Source organism: Musca autumnalis, unplaced genomic scaffold (genome assembly GCF_047663935.1).
Source record: "Musca autumnalis isolate F117 unplaced genomic scaffold, ASM4766393v1 scaffold_1, whole genome shotgun sequence".
NCBI classification, from domain to species: domain Eukaryota; kingdom Metazoa; phylum Arthropoda; class Insecta; order Diptera; family Muscidae; genus Musca; species Musca autumnalis.
Window position 1 is genome coordinate 74498022 of NW_027411644.1, and position 10905 is coordinate 74508926.

Genomic DNA, 10905 nt, shown 5'->3' on the forward strand with positions numbered 1-10905 from the left:
AATTAATGATAACGATCGAAAAGTGTTTAGCGTGTAAGATTTATCTTAAATTTTGTGGGAAAAATATTCAAATTTAATTTTTAATCAGTAATTTCAATTCTGGCGGAATATTCAGACAACTTACGAAAACGAAACTTGAATACCAACTCTTAACCTCTGACATGATACAAATTATATCAATGTCGCAGTTAGATTAAGGAACTATTGTCTAACATCACGGTGCGCTCGAACCAACTTTAAATGGAAGGTGTTTACACCTGGGAAGTGTTTGTGGATTCTGAAACTACAATGTTCATGGATGAGAAAAGTTCGAAAACAAGAAACGATCACTGGAGGGATTTTTAAATAAATCTCGGTCAAAGTCCACTTTTTTAGTTTTTTTAGGTTTTAAGGATTTTGCATGGAAACCGCAACCCCCATCGAAATGGGACTAAAACAAGTAAAAAGTCGTTAAGTTCGACCGGGCCGCACTTTCTACACACCCCACCATAAAATAGTATTTATTAAAATTTAATAATAAGTTTTCTTTCACAATTTTAGATGGAAAAAATGTTCGACCATGGATACCCGAAATGTCTATATTATCTAATTAAATCTAATCTAAAAAAGGTGCTCTTCCAGGTTTACCTTTCACGTACAGGGCTATATCAAAGAAGTCGACACTTTGATCTCTACAATTTTTGTGGAAAAGTTTTATAACTGCAGGGAACCTCAAAAGTCAAATAACGGGTGGTTCCTTCAAACAATGTAGTTAAGACCCTCAAAGTACTGAAAATCGGGAGGTACCGTTATATGGGAGCTATACCAAAACATGGACCTATGTTGATAATTTTTACTAAAGGAGTTTTGTGACCACTGAAAATTCAAATGTCATATTACAGCTAGTTCGAATTGTTGTTGTAGCAGCTTCAACAAGTACATGTAAATCTTTATTTTATTGATTCGTCTCTGCCTCCAGCTCCACGTTCAGAAAGGACGCCACCTGAATAGGATTAGTCCAAAGAGAGAGAGAGAGGAGTTAAGTCAGTCGGGTTGGCTGGGCAGTTAAACAGGTGCTGCGTAGTATGCGGATCGGTGCCACATGCTGGGCAGATATTCCTCGTGCCATCAATCCTGGCCCAGTAAGAATTGAGGCGGTTGCACCAACCAGATCTAAGTTGTGCCAACACGACTCTCGTTTGTCTTGGTAGCTGTTGTTCTTCCGCTGCCATGGGTGGTGGATGATCTTCGAGGACGATATTCACACTGTACACCCAGAGAAAAAATTACAACATCCGTGCAAGAAATGACCACATCCGTGTATGATAGTGTATCAACCACGTTTGGTGTCAAAATGAGCACGCCGTTGTCATTTTGACACCGAGATTTTGGCAACGGTTTCAACAACAGACGTGCATGAAATTAACACATACGTGGTCATTTCGAGTACGCACCGTTGTCAGATTGTCAACGCTTCGTTGTCAGTTCATCAACGCTTCGTTGTCATATTGTCAACGCTCCGTTGTCATATTGTCAACGCCCCGTTGTCAGATTGAAACCAATGGTGGTCATTTTTTTATATCCGTTCCTTTCCCATTTTATACCCTTAGTAAAAGAAATGAAATTTTTTGAAAAGTGTTTTATTAAACGAAAACAATTACATAAATCTAATATATAAAAGGCAATGTGTGTATGTTAGTATGTTTGTTTGTTTGTATGTTTGTATGTTCCGAATAGACTCAAAAACGGCTGAATAGATTTTCTTGAAAATTTCAGATAATGTACTGGGAACACCGGTGGTGAAAATAGGCTATATATTTTTTTGAATGGTCGTCGCGGAAGTGAAATATCGCGGTCATCCCAAATTATTCAAAAATGTATTATTTAAGATAATATACCTAATTTTAGTAAGCGTGACTACAAAACCGCTAAAACACTGGCTTCAATATGTGGGATAACGCGGTCAACGCCATATTTTGGAATACAGTAAAATCCCGATGACTTGAGATGTCACTATATAGAAATTCCGAAAAATCTATTGGGAAATCTTATGAAATTTTGTATGTGGAGTTTTTAGGTCTGAGAATAGGTCGTAATCTATTTTTTATCCCGCTAAGTGTAGTGACCGGTGGTCCTCCCCACAATTTTTTTAAGAAAACCGCGAAATTCAAGATACGTTTTAATATATTGTTTACAAATTGTTTGCAATGCTATGGTAATTACAGTCTTGACCCTGAATGGTCGTCGCGGAAGTGAAAATCGCGGTCATCCCAAAATTTTCAAAAATGTATTATTTCAATTAATTAGAACTGTCGTAAGCTGTTTTTATACGGCTAGGAGTAGTGACCGGTGGTCCTCCCCCACAATGTTTTTTAGAAAATCTGAAATCTTTGATATTTTTGAACGTATTGTTTACAGATTGTTTACCCTGAATGATCGCGGTCATCACAAAGTTTTCAAAAATGTATTATTTCAATTAATATACATAAGTTTAGTAAGCGTGACACAAAAATGATATAAACACTAGCTTGACCAAGTGGGATAGCGCGGTCGTGAGCTATTTTAATACGGCTAAGTGTAGTGACCGGAGGTTCTCCTTCTTTTTTTTTTTAAATCTGAAGTCCATGATATTTTTGAACGTATTGTTTACAGATTGTTTGCAATACCACTGTAATTACTGTCTTTACCCTGAATGGTCTTCGCGGAAGTGAAATATCGCGAAAAGTGAAATATCGCGGTCATCACAAAATTTGCAAACATTTATTATTTCAGATAATATACATAATTTTGTAAGGGTGCCTAAAAAACGCTATAAACGCTGAACACTAAACAATAAGTGGGACAGCGCGATCAACTCCACATTTGGAATACAGTAAAATCCGGATAACTTGAGATATCACAAGATCGAAATTCCAGAAAGATCCATTGGAAATCAGACAAAGTTATTGATATGCAATACAATATCATCATTGGAATCAAAATAACGCGATCGTGTTCGATTTTTGAAAATATTATAATTACGGATAAAATCTCAAAATGTGGGAAGTGAAACTTCATGAGCATTGATTTCAGTCCTTGGAATAGCTAGGTAAAGATACATTTTTTAAATACAGCAAAATCTCTATAATAACAACTACAATTTATAGAAGTAATTTTTTTATGAATTATACACTCCACGTCAGTAGAATAGAACACCTAAATTTCTGTTATTGTTAGCTTATTTATCCCGAAGCGAATGAATCTACGTTTTTAAAAGCATCCAAAGCACTCGATTGTATCCGTCGAGGTTGTCTGTGTCATATTCTATCTTACTGTGAAGAAATAAGACATAGCTGCGCGACTCTTATTGATATTCCGAGATGTTTCTATTATCTGTCAATTTAACCCCGTCTACGTTGTTATTTCGGCGTCCGCGGAATTATTTATATGGTTTTATTGGTGAAAAATGATTAGAAAATCCCGCTTTATCAACTGAAAGAAAATTCGGCGTTAATATCTCCACAATTCGCGAAAATAAAATGACTGTTCTATCCTGATGACCGAAAATAAATGCCTATTTTTCATAGTACTATCGGAAAAATGATCAGAAAATCTTTTCGCGAAAAGCTAGAAATATAATTCTTTCTGTGATTGATACGGAACATCATAGGCTTTAAATCCCTACAAGATTAAAATTGTAAATTCATTCGTTTTGGGATAAATACGCTAACATTAACAAAAATTTAGGTGTTCTATTCTACTGACGTGCAGTGTATAAATGTTGCCATACATATCCCGAAGGAACATATGTACATACATTTCGCTGAGGGGTATTTTACCACTATTGCATATAGAGCGCGAAGAACAAAGGCGTTACGTTCGATCGGGCTGAATGAGGTTAAATCCACCAAAAATAGCGAAAATTAGGCGCCACCGTTCTATGGGAGCTATATCAAAACGAGGACGTATACTGAACAGTGGCTATATCTCTGAATTATCGGGAGGTACTGTTTTATGGGAGCTATATCAAAACGTGAACCTATTACTGTTACATACCAAGCGCAAATAAAAAGGCGTGTCTTTCGGTCGATACGAATATATATGCTCTCCTCTTTAAAATATATTAAAACCAGATTTCAGCCATTTCGGTGTGATAATGATGTTAAATCCTCAAAAATAGCGAAAATCAGCCGGTATCGTTCTATGGGAGCTATATCAAAACGTGGACCTATACCAACAATTCTTTGCAGTAATAATTACGACCCCAACCGAGACCAACAATCCAATATATAGCAATGTTAATTGACGTGCACCGACCATTATATGTGGGTCACAAAGTGCTTTAAACTGTCGATTTATGGTATAATAAAAGAGATTTTATATCTTAAATTTGGGGGATACCATTATATGGAATTTATGTCAAAACATTGATTTATGTATATTATGAAGTTTCTAGAGGGATGCCTAATTATGGGTGTATCAATACCGGATAGATAACTAAAGTTTACACGGAGAACTCAAACAACGGGCCAGCAACGCGGACCGGGTCAGCTAGTTCAATATAAATTCATATTTGATTTGACAAAACAATTCGAATTACATATATTCAATGTATAGAAACAAATTAAATTAACTTAACTCTGAAATAAACTTTTCCATTATTCATAGGATATAAGTGAATTGGGTAAGTAATAAAATCTAAAATTGGTATTAGAAAAGTTGTATCCTCATTCAAAGAACCAACTTCATACGATTGTAAATGATAATCAAAGTTCTTAACTTTTACTTGGTTACATAAAATGTAAACATTTTCATTTGCAATTATTAAATGTTTAATTTTGAAAAGTTCAATTGCGTCATTATTTGTTGCTAAATAATAGTTTTTTTTATACCTAGTTCCCTTAAAAAAATGTCATCGGACACTTTGCAATTGTTGTAATTTAAAACTGGCTTACTTTTTTTGTAACTATATTCCTCTTTTGCCAAATCTGCGATGGTATGCGTATTAATGGTAACATTTGGTTCTAAGTTATCTTCGTGTTTTAATAAAAAATTGGAAAATTTCATTCCAGACTTAATAGATAATGAATGACTGGGATTTACTCTTGATGTAGTATTTCCTAAATAGGCTTTTGCCTCCTTGTGTTTAGCTTCGAATCTCATGCTCCAGAGATATTTAAGGGGGCCACACTTTCGGATAGCAGTGGGATAGTGGACAAGAAAGTGGTCTTTCGGTTTTAACGAACCGTATAATGTTATATAAAGTGAATGGTGATCTCTAATTAATTCTTCTAATTTTATTAAATCATCTTCTATATAACTTGGTCTTAAAAGTAAATCGATTATTTGTAATAATATTATAAAAACTTTCCAGTGATCGTTGGAGGAAGGAATTAAATCACCTACCATTAAAGGTAAAAAATGGGTAAAACACATAGTTTCACTAGCTGTCATTTTTAAGTTATAGTTTTTCAATCTACATAAATCTAGTGGCCCAGATTTATTTCCCACTTCAATTTCTCCAAATTGGAATAAAGATTTTCTGCTGTTAATACAATCTAACGTAACAAAATATTCATGAATCAGCCCGAGAATTATATTAGACATATCGTAGACACAAATGCCCTCAAAAATGTCATGCATAATATCAAAACAAAAATTTTCAGTGACATAAAAATTTGGTAAAGATTCGAAGATACACTTTTTTTAATACCTGTTTCTTGAAAATTATTTTCCAATATATTTGAGTTGTAATTCTCTTGGTTTCTTAAACTATCTAAATGCTGAATTGCGTCGGATTGCATTTGGGACTTGTTTCTTCTACATACACGGCAAAATCTTTTAGAGTTAAATGATTGCACGTAGCCTAAAATACTATTAACTGCTAAATTATCTCCAATAATTACACCTAAAATAAAATGCACCTTCTGAACACTTTGCTGAACACTAATTTCAACCCCTTCTTCTAGAATTTTTAGCTCCTCTACAAGATTGTGAAATGATACTTCATTTCCACGTTCTTTTAAATCCTTTGATGATATAAACGCAGCAGTTAATATATAATCAAGTTTTGACAACAAGTGCTGTGGCATTGAAGGAAAGCTAATATAACAACCACACCACAAAATCGAACAAACCCTCCACAATTATAAATGGCTGTATAGTTAATCCAGCATTGTAATACTTTTCAGTGACTGCATTAATTTGCCGTTTATAATCGTTAATTGTCGGTAGACGCAGTACGAAACTTTCCTGCGAATCGGCTATTGTTACTTTTTTTCTTAATTTACCGTTTCCGCACTTAAACCTAGCAGGTGATGGTAAAACTGAATTCAACAGTATTGCGTATATATAATCTTGAGCATCTGCAACCGAAATATAAAATAAATATTACTTTTAATGTTTTTGATAAATCAGGAATTAAAATTTACCTATGCTGCTTGCCGTCAAAACATTTGCGAAGAGTTGTTTGCAATGTTCGTTATGAACATTTTTCCCATAATACATAGTTGTAAACTTTTTTCTTAAATTGGTCCCATTTAGAAAGTAGAAGATTGCCTTTCTGCGGATACATAATATCGAAATCAATGTTGACCTAAAACGAAACATTAGTATCCATATACAAATAAATAGCTTATGACTACTTACCAATTCTGAAGCTCTTGCATCGGACAACTTCGGCCATTCTAGAAGAAATGCATGGCTACTTAAACTTTTTATATCGCTTTGCCGTATGTTAAAAGATCTTTTCCATTTTTCGCAGATCGATCCCCAATCATTACATTCTCTTAGTAAGGAAGCTTTCATTGAATTTTCCACTGATTCATCAACTTCGGGAACATCATTGTTGCATAAATTAGAAGACGTGTGAACTGCTGCTTTGCTTGTGCTAGGCTCTGAATCCAAAAGCTTTATTTTTTGGACTTCTTGTTTCTATACTTGGCGTAAAGTTTTCCGCTTGCGTTATTCTTTCCTTTTCTTGAAATGTAATAATAATCCTAAAAATAAATACATTTTATAAGTTAAGAAACTACATAATCAGATACCTTATTTATATTGTTAATCTTACCCTCATTTCGTTTTCAAGAGGAAAAACGGAACAAATTTCGTCCAATATGCGCATATATTCTTGAGCGTAAAGAGTGACATTGTTTGTTAAAATATCTTCAATAATTATATTAATTATATCATCTCTTTGCTCGTCACTTAATTTCTTATTAGCACTACTACATTCAACCGCTAGTTTCCCCTTCGAGGTATGTGTTAACAATTCCTTTAGATCCTATATTAAATAAAAAAACTACATTAACTATGCTTACACAAATATTACTCTTACTTTACCTCTGACAGAATTCCTTTGGCTTTTGTGCCGTACGAAACTGTAGTGTGGGGAGTACCGGGAGTACCAGGAGTACTTGCAGGTGTCTCGTTGCGTTTCCACTATTCGCCTATTTTAGATGGAACTGACATAGTTTCGCCATCAATCCCGAGCTATTGTTATGACAATATTAATACTGAGTTCAGCACTGTAATACAAATAATACGTACCTCTCGTTTTTTCTGAATTCAACACGCAGTCCCAATGGTGGCACTGCTTCCTTTAAATCTTCTTTTTTCAAGTACTGCAAACTGCGAAATGTTACATCTGATGCTAAAAGAACAAAAAAGAAAATTCTTTGTTAATTACACTAATTAACTTCATTTTTATTTACTTACCTTTTAACTGTTCAAAAAGCGACTCCATATTTATTCCTTTTAAGAACTCCCTTAACATATAATCGTCCTCATTGTATTCCGCATCTTGACTGCTGCAATGGCTTGTATCGCGAACCACAACAATATTTCCATCGATTTCTAGCAACTCACCAATGATATTTTGAGGATCTTGCGAATTAATCTCTTGAATATTATTCATTTTCAATAATTTGCACAATGCGTCGTTTCTCTTTCAATAACACGAAAAAATGGTAAATATGCAGCCGATTGCACACGAGTAAAAAATGACAACGGTGGTGCATGTTTCATACACAGTCGTTGCTAAAATGACAACGACCGTGTATGATTCATGCACGTCGGTGTATAAAATAACAACGGTGGTGCATGATTTATGCAGGTGGTGGTGCATAATTCATACACGTCCGGTGTCAAATTGACACCGACTCGTGTGTAATCGGCTGCAATTACCAATATTAAAAACACAACGTTGTCATTTTGAGCACATCGGTGGACAAATTAAGCACGGCCGTTGTTGGTACCGAAAGTTGACCACGTCTCGGTGTCAATTTGAGCACGTTCGTGTACAATTCACCAACAGCCGTAGTTGAAAAAAATAACAACGGGTCGTTGCGAAAATGACAACATACGTGCTTGATTTCGCAACGGGGTTTTTCCATCAGTGTAAGCTAACTCGCCTGGGGGGTTCAGGCATATCCACCAGATGGTGATTTGGGTGGTCTTGCCTATAGCATCCAAGCAAGTACTGCATCGTCAACATTCTGTTGTGACGACGCACAGGAGGGATCTTTGTCTCCTCATGTAAATGGTCCACTGCAGACATGAGGTGACACCCTGTAGCTGTTCTCAAAGCAGAATTCTGACAGATTTGTAGTTTATTCCATTGCGTATCACTTACGTTAGCAAAACACGCTGGCGCCGTATAGCATATCACAGACCGACCTGTCGCGCTGTATGTGGTTAACAAGGTTTCTTATCCGCACCCCAAGTGCTGCCGGCTAGCGACTTGAGGACCTTGTTGCTGTTTCTCAGCTTATCGCATATAACTGTAGTATGCTTGGAACAACTTATACATGCTATCGAATGTGACCCCTAGGACTTTGGGGTAGTTTATGGTCGGAATACTTGCACCGTCGACCTACACATTCAGTGGGAGCTTCATTTGCTTTGCTACTGGTGATAGAAGTGAAATCGGCCTGTACGACTCAACTTTACTGGCATCTTTGCCAGGTTTTAGCAGCGGGACCACCCTGCCCATCTTCCAGGCATCGGGAACTATTAGGGTGGGTAGCGATAAGTTGAAGACCTTACTTAAATATTCGACTCCTGGGTCATCCAGCTGTTTTAGCATCACCATAGAAATTCCGTCAGGTCCAAGCGCTTTGGATGACTTTGCGCCTCGAATAACATCTGCAACATCATCCATCGTAAATTGTGGTGGTTCTTCCTCGGCTGGAAGAGATCGCAAACGACGAAAAACACTTCTCTTCGCCCGGTCGCTATCGGGGTGCTCGATAAATTGTCGGCAGATATAGCCAGCAGCATTCTGACAGATTTGTAGTTTATTCCATTGCGTATCACTTACGTTAGCAAAACACGCTGGCGCCGCATAGCTTATCAAAGACCGACCTGTCGCGCTGTATGTGGTTAACAAGGTTTCCTTATCCGCACCCCAAGTGCTGCCGGCTAGCGACTTGAGGACCTTGTTGCTGTTTCTCAGCTTATCGCATATAACTGTAGTATGCTTGGAACAACTTATACATGCTATCGAATGTGACCCCTAGGACTTTGGGGTAGTTTATGGTCGGAATACTTGCACCGTCGACCTACACATTCAGTGGGAGCTTCATTTGCTTTGCTACTGGTGATAGAAGTGAAATCGGCCTGTACGACTCAACTTTACTGGCATCTTTGCCAGGTTTTAGCAGCGGGACCACCCTGCCCATCTTCCAGGCATCGGGAACTATTAGGGTGGCTAGCGATAAGTTGAAGACCTTACTTAAATATTCGACTCCTGGGTCATCCAGCTGTTTTAGCATCACCATAGAAATTCCGTCAGGTCCAAGCGCTTTGGATGACTTTGCGCCTCGAATAACATCTGCAACATCATCCATCGCAAATTGTTGTGGTTCTTCCTCGGCTGGAAGAGATCGCAAACGACGAAAAACACTTCTCTTCGCCCGGTCGCTATCGGGGTGCTCGATAAATTGTCGGCAGATATAGCCAGCGCACCTCTTCGGATCTGTCACAGCCACGCCGTTAAACGTGACAGATGTCCGATCGTCTTTCCTACCAGGGTTTGATAGCGCCGGCTCCAATGTTGCAGCACTTCAGATGTTCTAGCCACTTTTTCTTCCTCTGTGTTACCCGAACATCAGAGGGACTGAAGCGTTTATTAGTGAACTCTCTGAAACCTTGCCAATCCGCTTTTCCATGATTAATGAAAGTGCGGCGTTCAGAGGTTATGAATTGCAGTGCAGAATGTGGAGCTATCCATTTGCTCAGCCATATCTGTACCTCTCTGGTCATTCCCTAGAGCTGAATGCCATAACTCGTGATGTGCATTGAAATCCCCTAGGACCAGCCGGTTATCACCTCGAAACAGAGATTTGATGTTAGGCAAATAACGCGGGGCAAGCTATTGACCGGCGGGATATACACATTCAGCAGTTCTATATCGGCGGATCCACACCTTACCGCTACCCCCATACACTCCAAGTATGGGTCCCTAGAGTATAGCTCAGGCGAGATAGGTCTGTACTGGACAGACTCGTGCATTAGGAATACAAGCCCTCCATCGCTGCGACCATAATATTTCTCCGACTCCTAAAGTCGCAGTTAAACTGCAAGAATGTTACATCCTCAGAACTGGGACAGCAATACGCAGTGTTAATGTCTGCGGCTAATCCGATGATCTTGATGATGAATACTCACTCATATTGGTGCAGCAGGAGGCAACATAGACCCTGTCGTAATACTCCCTCAGGTAGGTCAGGCCTGAACAGTTCCTGAAATGCACCCATCCTTGGCACCCGTTGCATCTCATTGACACCGACCTATGGTGGATGAGACGTTGACAAACGGTGCAGAACCGTGGCCCAGGGTTACTCTCAATCCCGGCACGGACCAAAAGAATCCGGAGCAGGCATTCCGGGACATGCCGATCCCAAGATAAAAATAAAGACGAACACGAACAAGTAGTTTCTGAGGTGA

General features: G+C 37.9%; 1 pseudogene; it reads right to left on the minus strand.

The window, feature by feature from the left end:
- Positions 1-4604: 4604 nt before the first annotated feature.
- LOC141390619 (uncharacterized) lies at positions 4605-6057 on the minus strand (annotated as a pseudogene).
- Between the last annotated feature and the right edge of the window lie 4848 nt (positions 6058-10905).